The sequence below is a fragment of the Microplitis mediator genome, chromosome 7 (genome assembly GCF_029852145.1).
Source record: "Microplitis mediator isolate UGA2020A chromosome 7, iyMicMedi2.1, whole genome shotgun sequence".
Taxonomy (NCBI): Eukaryota; Metazoa; Arthropoda; class Insecta; order Hymenoptera; family Braconidae; genus Microplitis; species Microplitis mediator.
In genome coordinates this window covers 17,720,227-17,735,817 of record NC_079975.1, presented here as the reverse complement: position 1 = coordinate 17,735,817, position 15,591 = coordinate 17,720,227, and the positions used below count along the sequence as shown (strand labels likewise).

At 34.0% G+C, this 15,591-nt stretch overlaps 1 long non-coding RNA gene across 1 annotated transcript in view; it reads right to left on the bottom strand.

Moving 5' to 3' along the window:
* Positions 1-803: 803 nt before the first annotated feature.
* The window catches only part of LOC130671872 (uncharacterized), a 151,886-nt gene continuing 137,098 nt past the window's right edge, over positions 804-15,591 (bottom strand). The window contains exons 3-4 of the long non-coding RNA XR_008990601.1: positions 1,155-1,376; positions 804-1,069 (exon numbers count right to left, since the gene is read on the bottom strand). This is a non-coding gene — a long non-coding RNA (uncharacterized LOC130671872). The remainder of the gene's footprint in view (positions 1,070-1,154; positions 1,377-15,591) is intronic.

The following is a 15,591-nucleotide window of genomic DNA, read 5'->3' as shown; positions in this document are numbered from 1 at the left end:
TAAAAATCGACTTTTACATTTTTTAACTCTGACCCCATTCCTGTCACATAAATTTTACTGTAGGAACTTTTGAAGTATGAAGGTTTGTCTACAATTTCTGCCTATGGACAGTAAAAAAACGTGAAATGCAGCAGAGCTATAGATAATTAAAAAAAAAAACCTCCACTTTACATGCTAAATGAATGGGAAAATTTCAAATTCAATTAGCGAGTTTTTAATATTAAAATTAAGGGCTCAAATTTTGTGGAAAATTTTTTTTTTATGTCTAGAAGAATATTCCGTCAATGGACCAAAAAAAAAAAATGGTCGTTTCAAATGAGCCACCCTAATATATATATAATATATATACATACATATATATATATATATATATATATATATATATATATATATATATATATATATATAGATATATATATTACAATCTCAATTAATTATTTAGTTACCTACATATTTAAACCTTAAAACTAAAATTTAAATTTAACTAATTAAGAACTAAACTAAATCTGCGCTTATATAAATATATTATACTCAATATAACTCATAGTAAATTAAATAAATTATCATTAATAATATATAATTAAATTAAACTAAACCCTGATTTAAAAAAATTATTAAAAAGTATTTAAAATGATTTAATTTTTAATCATTTTAAATACTTTTTAATCCTTCAAATCATTTCTAATCCTGTCTCTTATGGACATTTAACGTGTGAAATCATTTTTAATCATTCTTTTTAATCAGGGAAATTTAAACTAAACTAAATCTTAAAAACTAAAACTAATAATAAAATAAATGGCTACTAACATATGAATAAACTTAATTTAATTAAATTATGACTAATTAACCTAATTATAAATTATTACTAAAGGGGGTATGAATAAAAAAGTAACACGTAGGAATTAGCGTTTGACTATATATCTATTTTTTTTTGTTGCCTGATACATCATTATTATTTAAATTGGTTTTATTTTTTTATCTTTTTCTTTCCTCTTCTTCTTTCCAAACGCTGAACCACTGGTGGGGTACTTATTCCCCCTCAATATCCCGCAGTAGTCCCGTTTCTGATCTAAAAAAAAAGGGAGGGAAAAACATAAGAAATTAACAAAGTGATGTTAAGTTTGAAAGAAACACAGGAATTTTTCTTTTCTTACCTTCTCAGGTCCTACGCCGTTTTTATCATACAGGCCCAGGACCTCCAGCCGAACCCGAGGCCCCGCCACGAACCAACTTAGGGTGAAGTGGCCCCCGACCAGCTCCAGTTCTGGGGGGAGCACCTTTACCATCCTTCTCAGCTGCCTCAAAAGCTCCAACCCCACGAGTGGGCTAATCGGGCGCGTTAAAGCCTCCACGATCACCCCGATCCTAATTATTTGCTGAAAAAAAAAAAAGGGAAAGAGAAAATTTATTGTGGTTCTTTTTTTTCCTAATATATATATATATATATATATAAAACAAAACTTCCGTCAAAATGACACTGGCTCCTCATACTTTGGAACCAGGTTGAATAGCCCAAGTATTGCCGATTAGTTGTGTACATCCTAGTTGCTTACTACGCCTGAGAACAAACTACACACGTAAAATCCATTGGAATGCGTACCGAGATAAGACGGCGACCGGAGATCAAATTCGCTCGTGCAGACGTGGCAAAATGAACTTGCAATTAAACATCGCTAGATGTCGGGTCAATGCAGATTTGCACCAATTGCGAACTATTCTCTCCCGCTTATTTCTTTACATTATATTTCTCAAATTCATATTTATGCATATGTGTATGCACCATATGCATGTGGAAATATTTAAAAATAATTATTATTTTGATCAAATAATAAATGCAAACCTAAATTTAATTAATCATAGTATAGTATTTAATCCTTATGGTGATGGAAAATCGTAGATTTTAGGGAAAAACCATATAAATTCATATTAATAGATAAAATAAAAAATATATGTGTAAACGCACATATATATACTAAGGTGTGTCAAAATAAAATGATATTTTTTTTTTAAGGTCTCATAGTCTCAAAAGTTTCTTTGGGACAAAAAAAAAATTCTCCTAAAAAATCAGCTCGATATCTCGAAAATTGAGCTGGCGGTTTACAAGTTCATTTTCCCATTTAAAATACATGTAAAAAATTTTTTTTTTAGTTTTTCGAGGAAAAATCTAAGAAAAAAATTTTTATTCCAATTTTGAATTTCACACTCTTATAGGAAATTAAATTCCCTACAAAAATGTCTTGAATTGTCATGCTCGTAACTACAATATCAAAAAAGTAACAAGCTCCCAAAGTTAAAAAAAAAGTTTTTTTTTTTAGGTATAATTATTGTTTTTACTTTTTTGTTATTGATTGGTTGTATTTTTTTCTTCTAATTTTAATTTCCAATCTTCTATATATAGCTATTTTTATGTAAGAAATATTTAAAAAATAATTTAAAACTGTGACGATTAACTTTTTTTGTGTATTGGTGTCAATCACTCGATAAAATAAATTTTTTTATTATAATAATGTTCTGTAGCGGTTAAGTGAGTTACTAAAACGTTTTAAATTTGAAAATTTGATTGAAGATGTTATATAGAAGATTGAAACTTAAAATTAGAAGAAAAAAATATCACCAATTAATAACAAGAAAGTAAAAATAACAATTATACATAAAAGAAAAATTATTTTTTTTTTAACTTTGGGGGCTTGTAACTTTTTTTATATTGTAGTTACGAACATGACTATTCAAGACATTTTTGTAAGGAATTCAATTTCCTATAAAGGTGAGAAATTCAAAATTGGAAAAAAAAGTTTTCTTTGATTTTTCCTCGAAAAACTAAAAAAAAAAATTTATACATGTATTTTAAATGGGAAAATGAACTTGTAAACCGCCAGCCCAATTTTCGAGATATCGAGCTGATTTTCTAGGAGAATTTTTTTTAGGTCCCAAAGAAGCTTTTGAGACTATGAGACCTTAAAAAAAAAAAAAAACATTTTTTTTTGACACACCCTAATATATACCATAAATATTGGAGAAAATCCAAATCTAATCTTATATGTTTTAAATAGCCTCATATATCTAGTTTCGAGACATTTTTAAAAAATTTGTAAGCATTATCGCGAGCTTTTCAAAAGAGGAGACATATGTTTAGGAAAGCAAGAGAGTTTTGCAACCCTCTTACTTTCCGGGGGATTGTTATGTCCAAATAATTTTTTTTATTTTAATTATTTAAAATAATTGTTTCTGAGCTCCTCTTTGCAAAGCGCGCGAAAACGCAGCGTCAGCTTTTTCACCTTTTTACGCAGCGATGAATAGTGGGATGACAACTGCAATAAGTTTAACGAATAAACAATAAACTGTCGTCACCTTCCACCAATGACGATAATTAAAAATTCCCCATCAATTGCCAAGCAAAGTCTATAAAAAGTCTGAGCACCATGGCTCAGCGCCTTTAGTTTATTTTTGACTTCCTGGTCCGCGTAAACGGCGTCGATAGCCCGTAATCTTATTGCAGAAATCTTCCGACGTGGGAATAAGTAATCGTCGCTGATATAGGTATCCGGCTGATTAATTTTGTGTAGGATATTATTTTATCTGTTACGGTTTTCCAAATTTACTCTAAATAAATTGTAAATCGATCTAGGTATCCGGCTCATTGAGTTCGTGTAGGATATTAATTTATTCATTTACAAAAATTCAGATCAATAAAACCGTAAATCAATCTAGGTACCTGGCTGAATAATTTCGTGTAGAATATTAATTTATTCATTTACGGTCATTATTAATAAATTAAATTGCCAATTGAGCTAGATACTCGGCTGATAATCAACTATCGTGTATCGTATAATTTTCAATTGCAATTGAAAGATCTCGAAGATCTATCCGGTTCGAGTGAATTGTGACACAAATCACGTGAATTTGTGATCTCGCTTCGTGCCGAGTTTCTGCGCATAAATACCCCTTTTGGATGTGAAAAAAAACGCAATTATATGAAAGTTGTGAAAAACTAGAGTGAACAAGTGACGTTTAGTTAAAACGTTGTAATTTAGAATACTAAATAAAAGATCAAGTTCATCACTCAAGACGTTCAATTTTATTCGAAAATAGTACATAAGATATCATCCTACCAACTCAGCCGCACCCATTCTACTAACCTTACAGGAAGGCCGAGTGAGCTGTTCAATTCTGGAGGGATGATAGCTGCTGCACTAGAAGAATTGACATCGAAAGGTAGGTGAAAGAACTATTATTCCATCATACTTAAAATATTTTTGGCTTAAACAAGAGCACCAGTCTCTTCGAAGACGTTTGGGTTCTTAATTTTCGAAAAGATCCACTATAAATAATAAATTATAGGAAGATAATTTCTTCCTCGTATTCTTTATTGTTGTCCGCACCCTCCAACCCGCTTGTCCAAAAATTACTATCGCTACCAAAGGGAGTAATCCCGGATAAATAATTAACAATTAAGCGGCGGACAAAACAAAGGAAATATTGTGGAAACATAGCTGAGACTTGACTCCTCTTCCGATTTTTTACCTCCAATGAAATGATGACTACAAATATAATCATGTGGTTTGGGATACCATCGTGATCCACAACACTTAATAAGAAATAAAATGAAATTTTTAATTAATTTTTTTATACAAGATGTATGAATGATATTAGTTTGACACTTGCTGTTACAGACATCAGACAATGTTTTTAGTATTAAGTAAATAAATGAATGAACACCTCAAAATATAAATTTTCTTTATTATTGTTCGAAAATAATAATAAACTGTCTATAAAAAAAAACTATAAATTTTCTGATGCCTGCAATTTTCAGTGTCACTTTCATGATTGAAATTAAGGTTATGGTAGTACTTACTTTTCCCTTCTTACTGCAGCTATCCATTTTTTTCTTTGTTTTAATTTCCATGACACAACAGGAAATTTATAAAATTGGCAATCACTTTTTATACTTGTATGTTAACAGTTTACAAAACAACAACTTAAGTGGCTCATTTTTTTCTTTTTAATTAAAAACACAAAAAAAATTAAAATTATTACGTGTATTTGATATACTGAAAGAATAAAATATCCTCCGTTAGTACCAAAATCATCGGTAGATTGTACTGGCATCGATTTGGTTTCCCCTACCATGACTTCGCACGGAGCGAATAGTATGTGTCGTTACCTATTAGTACAGGTAATTCTTGGTAGCATTCTCTTGTATCTCGTCTTTTTACGTCCACTGCTATATACTTAGCGAATCTTATTACTTCACTTGAGACATGATCAATATATCACGGTTTCTTCATGAATTGGAATGCAAATTTATCAGGTGCTAGCATAGCTATAATAAGTGCATTTTGCAAAACCTTCTTTTCTTACTCACATTCCTGTCTGATCATATCGTTGTACAGCATCATGATCTGGTTGTGAAGGTGGCGTTCTAGATATACAAATTTAGTGTCGATGTAAGTGAAAAGATCCATAGATTGCGTATCTATCCTGTTGGCGTCGTTGAAAAATTCGCTATTTTCGGAGTCAAGTATGAAGAGTCTAGGATGTTCAGTCTTAATCAGTTTGGTGGCGCAGTTTGCAATATGACCCTTCGTCGTTAGTGCGAATTTTACGCCTCCAGTAGTTACTAAATATACTTCTTCTCCGAATTTCCTATCGACGTGATCTTGTATCTTGTTAGCTGTTCCTTCATAGAGTATTGAGAACTTGCGTGAGTTGCACTGGTCAGGCGGTAGCAAGACCCAAAAGGTGTTTCCTCCTTCGATGTCCATACATTTTGCTTGCTAATATTTGCATCGTACTCCAGATTATAATATTACTTCATTTTGATCCAGATTAATGGGAGTGTAGTAGTCTTGCAGAGTGAAAGTAGCATGTCCAGTTACAGTGACTTTTTCCCATTGGCCGTATGGATCGGTATATGATTCCTTTGTACAACCACCACCGGCGGTGAATGAACGTGCTAGGGTGATCGGGAATCTAGTCGTTGCGTTTTTCTGAACACCTGCAAGTGTAGTATCTCGGTACATGAAGAGTCCGCTATCATGAACCGATTTGCAAACTTCATGACTTCATTCTTGCATAAACTCCATACTATTGCTCGTTTCTACAAACAAGTGGTCAAGTACGCCACAATGATAAATTGTTCGTTGGATGTAAAGTTTGCACTGAATTACTTTTATAAGAGAGAAACTGCTGGATTGCAACAGTTGGACCTTGGTGTTTTTAATTGTTGGTTTCGCGGCAGGCATATTGCAATCTTTAATATCTAGTAGGGATAATGAAGTAACGTTTATTGATGGGGCCTAGGGTGAGCCAAAAAAAATGACGTATCGAATTTGTGGGTTAAAATGAACCTATTTACCGAGAAAAAAATTTCCCTGCAAGGAAGGATTTTTAGCTCAATTTTAAAAGGTGTCGGTAGGCATTCAAAGTTTCCCATTTAAATAACACGTAAAAAAATCTTTTTTCATTAAAAATACCATAACTTTTGAACCGTTTAGGATAAATTTTTTTACATCGCAGATTCTTGTAGAGAATAAAATTTCCTAACAAATCTACCTCAGGGTCATTTTTTTCAATTTAAAAATTCGTATATTTAAAAGCTTTAAAAGGGTAAAAAATCAAAATATGCAGTTTTAGTGTTTTTTGATTAAAAATGGTCGTGTTTAACAAAAAAAAACTTAAATTCAAATAAAATAGTTAAAAAAATATCGTTTATAATCTATATTTGTCAAAGAAAAAAGTTCTTATATTTATTAATTTTTTGTTGCAAAATTAACAAAATATTTTTGTATTTAAAAAACTTCATGATTGCCTTCGTTTTAAAAAATTTTTTCTCACAATTATTAACGTTATTAATTACAAAATTTAGATTTTTCAACACTTAAATGATTTCAAGAAATTAAGTAATAATTTACTTAACAGCTGTCGGTAAAAAGTAAAATCAGCTGTTTCCGTCGTTTAAACAATTGTTCATAAAGTGTAGCTTCCTGGAAGAGTCGATAGTGGTGCTCTCTTGAGGCATTGCCGTCAAATATTCATTAAGTTTTTGTTTCTTCTGACAAGCATTTTATTTAAGAAGTTCTGTTTGTTTCGATTACTCAATCATAATATGTCATTGAGTTCTAATGGACGATAGTGTATCTTTTTTTAATTAATAACTACAAAATAATTTCTGTTTATAACCTCTCTGTTCTAATATAACAAACCTGTCACTTAGTTCTCCAAATATTAAAAATAAGTAAGAAAAAAGAGTGCTATCAACTTATTAAAAATTATAAAATGGCTGGAAATTCAATATTTGTAGTTGGTTTTGAAACTAGCCAAATTAATAAGCGTAAACTTCCAACGAAACGACAAATCTTAAGTTTATTCTTTTATAAACATAAGTCCTTTAACCTAACTATTCGGAAGAGTGCTACAGAAGTTGCCAATGACGTAATAAAAATATGGAGTAATTTTAATCTTCCTAAAATTAAGCTATTTTATGTTATGGGCAAAATTGAATGTTTATTTCGGGAATGGAAATCTCTTTTAAAATCCCGAAATAATAAAAAAACTATTGCAAAAAAAATAAGGAAAGGGAGTTTACTCAAAAGTTAGATATGTTGTTTAATATTTCTAAGAAATCATCAGAACAATTTTTAACTGATGAACAAAAAGCTTTGCTAAACGAAGATACACGACTTCGACGTTCAATTGCAAAGTCTGCATTAAGTGACATACGAATTCCAGAGCTAGAATTACCAAGTAAGTTATTTCGTTCAAAGATTATAATATTTTTTTTTTGTATAAATATTAATTACACTTTCTTAATTCATTTAAATTTTCAGGTACGAGTCAAAGTACTTCTTTTTATGCTTCACCTGAACAGGAGCTTCAAAAATCTATTTCATCATTTTCCAATGATTTAAAACGATTTGCTTCAGATTTAGAAGATCCCTATCCTGAAAATCATAAAAAACCAAAGAAAATCGACGTCATAAGTCCTGCAGTAGTGAGTGCTCTCGATCAAACTAATACTAGCAGCAGAAACGCAGTATATATTCTCGCTGCCTACTCTGAGTCATTAGGAGTGCCAGTTGAAGATACTTATTTAAGCTACACTACTATTCGAAGGCGTCGATTAGAAGCTAGAAAAGATATCGTAAATGATTTGAAAGACAAAATCCAATTTCCGAACAATCTTTTTCTTCACTGGGATACGAAATTTCTTGTTGACGTTTGTGGATATGATAAAGTTGATAGGCTTGCAGTTGTTGTATCTGGTTCAAATTTCGAACAGTTACTAAAGATACCAAAAATCGAAAGCGGGACAGGAGAGCAACAAACTTGGTCAATAATTGACTCATTAGATGACTGGGATATTGCTGACAAGATAAAAGGCTTATGCTTCGATACAACGGCTTTCAATACAGGTAAACGAAACTTGGGTTAAAGTTTGACTGTTTTTCAGTTTTAATTTATTACATTTATTATTATAGGACCGCACAGTGGTGCATGTGCGACATTGGAACGTATGCTTGAAAAGAAATTTCTTTATTTCGCTTGTCGACATCATGTTTATGAGTTGGTTCTTCAGAAAGCATGCCAAACTTGTTTACCTGCAATGTCAGGTCCAAATGTTTCTACGTTTGAACGATTTCGGCAAACTTGGAAAAATATTGATCAGAGTAATTACATAACTGGATTGGACAATAAAATTATACGTAATAAAGTCATCGACGAAAGAGAAAATGTATTGGAATTTATTTCGAAACAACTCCATGTATGAACTATTTTTGGTTATTTAATTAGTTTCAGTCAATTCGAGCTTTCAACCATTTAAATACTAAAAAACATGATTATTGAATTTTTCCAGGAACACCATCCTCGAGATGATTATAAAGAATTTCTGGAACTAGTCTATATTTTTTTAAATGGCACACAAACTTATCCTATTACATTTAAAGCTCCTGGAGCAACTCATCATGCGAGATGGATGTCCAAGGCCATATATTGCCTCAAAATGTATATGTTCCAAAAACAATTTAATGTTGGTAGTAAAAAAGATTTGCTTGGATTGGGTGACGTTTGTAGTTTCATAAGTATTGTTTATGTGAAAGCATGGTTTGAAGCTCCTTGTCCGATAAAAGCTCCAGTTCAAGACTTAAATTTTTTGAAAACTTTAATCAACTATAAAAATATCAACAAAAAGATCTCAAATGCTACTGTATTAACATTTTCGCGACACTTATGGTACCTCACAGAAAGACTTGCAGCAATGTCCTTTTTTAATTCTAGTATAAGTTTGGATTTAAAAAAGAAAATGATTAATGCTACGAAAAAAGACGAAAACGAAGTTGATGAAAACAAAATTACATTAACTAAAACACAACTTGACACGATATGCTCAAAAAATATCAGTGATTTTATCACAAAAAGATCGTTAGAATTTTTTGAGTTACTTGAGTTATCACCGGACTTTTTAAATATTGAGCCAGAACATTGGGCAGAAAATAATTCATAGAAATCATGTTCCAATATTGTTAAAAACATCAAATGTGTTAATGATATCGCTGAACGAGCTATTGCGTTGATACAGAAATACAATCGAACTCTAACCAAAAATGAAGAAGAAAAACAAATCATCTTACAAGTAGTGCAATTACATCGTCAGCAATATCCTAATTGTAATAAATTTAATTTTATTAAGGACTAACAACAGTGTTTACATGATTTCAAATGCAATAAAATATTAATTATTAAATATAATAACTTTTCTTTTGACAAATATAGATTATAAACGATATTTTTTAACTATTTTATTTGAATTTAAGTTTTTTTTTTGTTAAATACGACCATTTTTAATCAAAAAAAACTAAAACTGCATATTTTGATTTTTTACGCTTTTCAAAGCTTTTAAATATACGAATTTTTTAATTGAAAAAAATGACCCTGAGGTAGATTTGTTAGGAAATTTTATGCTCTACAAGAATCTGCGATGTAAAAAAAATTTATCCTAAACGGTTCAAAAGTTATGGTATTTTTAATGAAAAAAGATTTTTTTACGTGTTATTTAAATGGGAAACTTTGAATGCCCACCGACACCTTTTAAAATTGATCTAAAAATCCTTCCTTGCAGGGAAATTTTTTTCTCGGTAAATAGGTTCATTTTAACCCATGAATTCGATAGGTCATTTTTTTTGGCTCACCCTAATGGGGCCCCACAGTTGTATGCCATAAATCCGTACGTCAATTGGACAGCTGACGTTACCCAGAGGATGAATTTTATCCACCCTATGGTGCTCGGATTTTTACTCGTTTTACCTGGAGTAATTTTATATAACTAAAACATAACGATTAGTAGGACATACGGGAAATAGTGATATGTTAATCAGATTGTGTGTCAGTGTTAGTATTAGTAGAATCTCTAGTATTACAGATTTTTAACTTATCCATGTGTTTAGGAGAACGTTTGCCCTTTTCATGCTCAATTATAGCGGTGTTATTATCTAACAATTCAGCTAAAATATACGGGCCTATATAGTGTGAATCGAATTTACCTTTTCGAGGTTTTTTTATAGCATATACCTGATCTCCAACATTCAATGTACCGGGGTTCAGGTGAGCTTCGTAGTAACGTTTAGAGCGGTGTTTGGATCTACTTATATTAGATGCCGCAAAATGTCTCATGTCATCCATACGGTTGACTAAGTCGTGTAGGTCAGTTCCATAAGTTTCGGTTTTGTCGGGAGGTGGAAAAGAACTGGGTATACGCGCTCTTTCACCGTATATAAGTTCGAAAGGGGTGAAATTAGTGGATTCATGTACAGAAATATTATATGAAAACATTGCGAAGGGAACGAGTTTGTCCCAATCTTCATATTTATCTACGTTATGCTTGATAAATTCTGCCAATACTATAAGACTACGCTCTGGAGATCCATTAGTTTGTGGATGGTACCCTGAGGTAGTTACTTGCTTAATTTTAAAAAGCTTGGCTAGGTGATGAAATATTTTACCAACAAACGATCTACCTTGATCACTTAATATTACGCGAGGTCACCCAAACTGAATAATCACATGACGAGCGAGTGCGTCTGCAATTGTTTCAGCCTTTATGTTTGGTATTAGCACTGCTACGCAATATTTTGTGAGATTGTCTTGCACAGTGAGGATATGCATATTACCTGATGGCGTTTGAGGCAGTGGTCCCACTGTGTCTATTGAGATTTTGTCGGAGGTCTCTGCAGGAGTGTCTGTGATGATCATTGGTTCCTTAGTCTTGATTCGGACCAATTCCTGCTCTTGACAACTTCTGCAGGTGCGAATGAACTCTGTAATGTCGTCTCTCATGTTTGGCCAGTAAAAACGTTCACGAATTCTTCGATATGTTTTAGTGATACCTTTATGACCACCTGTTAGGCTCTCGTAATATTCCGTGATGATATCTTTGCGGACATCTTCGTCTGGTATGGTTACACTTCCATGGCAAATGGTGAGTGAACATTCACAGTCATCTAAGCATTTCTTGAGCACGTCAGTGACGAGTGACTGGCTTAAGCCTTCAAGCATATCTCCTGGTTTTGAGATTCGCTAAGTTTTTACGCCGTAGTGGTTCAGTACATTTTTGACGGTTTTTAGCACATCTTTTAACTCTTGTATGGAAAATGAGTCAAAGAGATTTTTCTTTCACACTGCACTGAGGATTTTATGTTTACCGTGTGGTGTTATCAATACTTGATTAATTTTGGGCTCCTTCAATTTCAAATCCTGTGGATCGATCTTATCTGTTTCTATTAGTAGTTCTGATGTGATAGTTGTAAGTTCACAATCAGCAGAAATGAAATGCAAGTAATTATCTCTGTAGTATGTCGAGTTTTCATTTATTGTGTGCAAAGATATTTTATTTTCATTTTTCTCCATACCGGGGTAAAATAATTCGCAGGGAACAGTATCAGCTACAGATTTCTTTTCTCTCGGTTGTGGTTGTTGTACTTCTTCATCCGTATCTGTACTTGAATGAATTTCGTCGATAGTCGGTAAAATAGGTGGTAAATTAGATAAATTGGGTGGATTAGGTAGATTAGCCCATTGTCTGCTTGCTGCGCCCCGTGGTATTATGTCATCTCTCTCCGAATCTGTTGTAGATCCTTCCAAGATAACTGCAGGAGTCGATCGTCCTACAGGATGTCGAAAGGTTACGTTAGATGGTCCGTGGGATTGTGCTTCGGGTTGCCTAGTTGGAAGTGGCGATTCGTAAGTCGGATCTTCAGCACGTTGACCCTAGTAATAGTTTTCATTTCCTAAGGATGGTCCAGGTGATACTTCAATAACATTTCTAAGCAGTGGGTTCTGTATTGGTGCAGTTAGCGCAGGTGTTTCTTTGCCTTGCTGATTATTTACGTATGTCAGTTGATAGTCAGTCGTTCGAGTTTTTTTAGATAGTGGTCCTGGTTTTTCAGAATTTTTGGAAGGTGGTACGCGATTACTAGCGAGGCTCGGAAAAGCACTGTCTCTGGCATGCCGTACTGGTGATGTCGGATCACTTGATTGGACGGTAACTGGTTGTTTCCGAGGTCGACCAGGTTTACGTTTTTCTGGTATTGGAATATCAGCAATAGTTTTAACAATGAAAATATTTTCACAAGTTTCAATGCGAGGTAAAAATCCAGTTTTTAGATCTGTCTTGCAAAGATTTATTGGTATTACTGTTCAAATTCTGGCTTTTAACAGAAATAATGAGGGTTCGTCTTCACTCCGAAATGCAGTTACAGAAAGTGTATTAAATGGTTCACCTTTGGTATTTTCAAGCGGGATTGGGTGTACGGGTTCGGAATCTGCGACTATGGTAGTGTGGTGAAAAGATAGTTCAACCTTTTCTTTAGTTAGAAAGTCTATGCCGACAATTCCATCAGCTGGAATTGGCAAAGGATTTTCGAGAACGTGAAATTTCTCGGGATTTGAGAAGAACGAAATCTCAGTGGTTCCTAAAGTGTCAAGTCGCTCAGTAGTGATTCCTTTTATGGATACTGAGTCCCAAGTATCCGTTACTATGCGAGGGGCCAGTGCGTCTTTTCTGATTACATTTATATCAGCACCCGTGTCGACTAAGAAACGAGCTCTGCCGTTTCGCAACTCGGGAGCTGTTAGAGTAACAACTGGTCCTCTACCCTGGACTTCAGACCACATTACGAATTTTCGACGGTCAGGAATCTGATTGATGGTGGACGCGTTTCCGTGGGGTTCACGCTGTTCGATGTCGCGTCGTTCCGTCGAACCGCGTTGGAGTTTAACGGTTCTTTAGATGGCGCAGGAGAAGTTGGTCTTGAATTACTCTGTTGGTTTTGTGGATTACTATTGAAATTGTCATTTCGATAATTATTTCTACTATAATTATTATAACCATTATTAGCGTATCTTTGGTTATTATTATCATAATTGGTACGATTACTGTAATTATTGGGGTTGTTATTGTTATAATTGTTGTTAGAACTGTTCTGGTTGTTATCCTGGGGAGAATAATTTTGATAGTGTGGTGTATGGCACTGGAGGTGGATATGCTCCAGGAGGTGGGTATTGGTATGGCATCAGAGGTATATATGGCATTGGGGGGAAGTATCCCGGTGGAGGATAGTATGGGTAGTAACTTCCAGGTGATCGACTTCGCGGACGATAAGGTGAACTACTACGCTCAGGATAGTTACGTTCATCACGTGGTGAAGTTGTGTCTCGCAACGGAGATCTACTATACGAATTAGGAGATCTAGTACTGTCTTCGCGAGTGAGTCTGAACTTACTGTTCGAGTTCTACGCGGTAAATCAAGATTTGCGGATTCGAATTGCGCGTAGGCCAAATAATTAGAGTTACGGTGAGAGCTACCTCGAAGGTCTTCCTCAAGCCGTAATGCTATTTTATATGCATCGTCGAAAGCGCCAGGATTTTGCACACTTACTCCGTATATTAAATCGTCTAGTAATCCGCGTTTAAATGACTCGAGGGCTAAGCCGTCTAGCATTTTCTTCATTGTGGTTACCTCGGCATCGTTATTCAAGCTTTCTTTCAGTGCCGTTACTGCGTTAGCGCGAATTTTCTTTATTTGGGTATAGTAACTTAGAATTGATTCCTTTCGTTTGAGTCAAATAGCTTGGATTCCCGGTTGTTACTTTGGGCGTCTGGATGTTTGCCCGATCCTATTGACTCTGTCCTGAACGTCTGTTCAGTCTGGTCGTTCCGGTCTCTACTGTCTTTTTTGCTGCTGTCTTGTAGTTTTATTAATTCCGCTCGATTATTTTCGGTTGTTATCGGAAAACCCGTCCCTTGATTAATTATGATTGGGCCTAGCGTGAGAGTATTTTCGAGTAGCGCGCCTGGCGACAAGTCGAAAAACTTAATTGAATGCTCGTTTGGGGTTGCCGGTAGGGTAGACGACCATCAGTGATAAATCACGATTTTGGTCAATAAAATGACCCAATTTACCCCGTTACAGTATGAATATGCTTCTAATGTTTATAACTTGAGTTTCAGCTGGTGGCGGCCTTGTGTCCAGTTCATCTGTGGGGAATGTTGGAGCAGTCTCCCCCGAGGGTCAGGGCCATTCTGGAAGAATTTTGGGAGAAGTGCTCACCGTCAGTACCTATTTGTGCGTACTGTGGCTAGGGTATCCGCAGGACACGAAGTTTCCCAAGAAAAATAAATTTTAATTAGTTTTTTTTTAATTAATTGACATGTATATATGTATCTCTTTCTTTGTATACCCTTATGTTTCGTATACCACACCTCTTTTTATAAAAATGAAAAAAAAATCTAAAGAGATAATTATTTAAATTCGTGTGTAAACTTGATTAGGTTAAGGGTTCCATAAATCCCCTTTTCCATTTCTTTAATTAGTTAATAACCTTAGATTTTAAGGATGTTAAGTTTTATTTCTTCCGTTTGTCTTCGTCCGTTTCCTACTGCTGGTAATCGTTGGTAGGTGTTTGACGTTCATTAGATCCTTGTAGTAGTTTTTAAGCTTTTCTCTTTTAGTTTAATAATAATTCATAAGATTTTGAGTATAGATTTTAGTCTTTATCATTGTCTCATATACGAGAGAAGGAAAAGGTTACAATTTTTCATTAAATGAATTCATTTGCTTTTACCGGGCTGGTAAGAGCAGTGAATTTGATTTTATATGGCTGGTTGTAATTTCTTGGCTTTTGGTGCGTAGATCTGTACGGAGTGATAGAAAGATGAGAAGTATGAAATAGCCGCTGCAGTAGGTATTACTTTCGAGATTTATTCTTCCTTGTCTCTCTCGTAGATTTTTCCCTTTTGGGGAAAGGCTGGGACGTTGAGGCAAGCATGCTTGCTTCAAGTGGTCCCACTAAATCTTCTCTATTGTTGTTGTCGTCGTGTGTCGGTGCATATGGCAGGTTCATTGACTGCTCATGGGGGTTTTCGAAGTGAAGAAGGTCCAGGGGAACGACTGAGGTCGTGTATTATCCCTCAAACTACGCTCACCATCAATGGTTATTTTAACTTATAGCTAAGATTATAAACATTTGACAATGTAATCTTAATAATCAGCAAGTGACTTATAGTTACTTGTGTTATAAAAGAAAAGTGATATTGTA